This window comes from Penaeus monodon, chromosome 23 (genome assembly GCF_015228065.2).
Source record: "Penaeus monodon isolate SGIC_2016 chromosome 23, NSTDA_Pmon_1, whole genome shotgun sequence".
In the NCBI taxonomy this organism is placed as follows: Eukaryota; Metazoa; Arthropoda; class Malacostraca; order Decapoda; family Penaeidae; genus Penaeus; species Penaeus monodon.
In genome coordinates, this window is record NC_051408.1 from 10,395,334 (window position 1) to 10,395,737 (window position 404).

The following is a 404-nucleotide window of genomic DNA, read 5'->3' on the forward strand; positions in this document are numbered from 1 at the left end:
CCAATGCTTGAGGAGCTAAAGGGGAAAACGGAGGAGAGGAATTTGGCTCAGCTGTTTCTCGGGTGACTCGCTTTTTAAGATGATCTCAGGCTGTTTCAACCTTATTTTGGAACAGATCCCTGGGAACGCATTATCCTTGTAATATGTTATGGTATACCCCCACCCCCTCACCTCTGAACGAAAATGAAGGACGTTTAAAAAGTGAGAAAGGAAAATGCACATGAAAAATCACTCGAAAAAATAGGTTATAGTGATTAAGATTTTGTAAACCAAAATATGCAAATCCGTTAAGCTCAAAATGGGGGAACTTAAATAAAATCAGGACAGCAATTTTGAAGTAAATAAGATCTATGAACATGCATGCAATAATTCAATCAATTTGAAATTTAAATTTATTCTAAAAA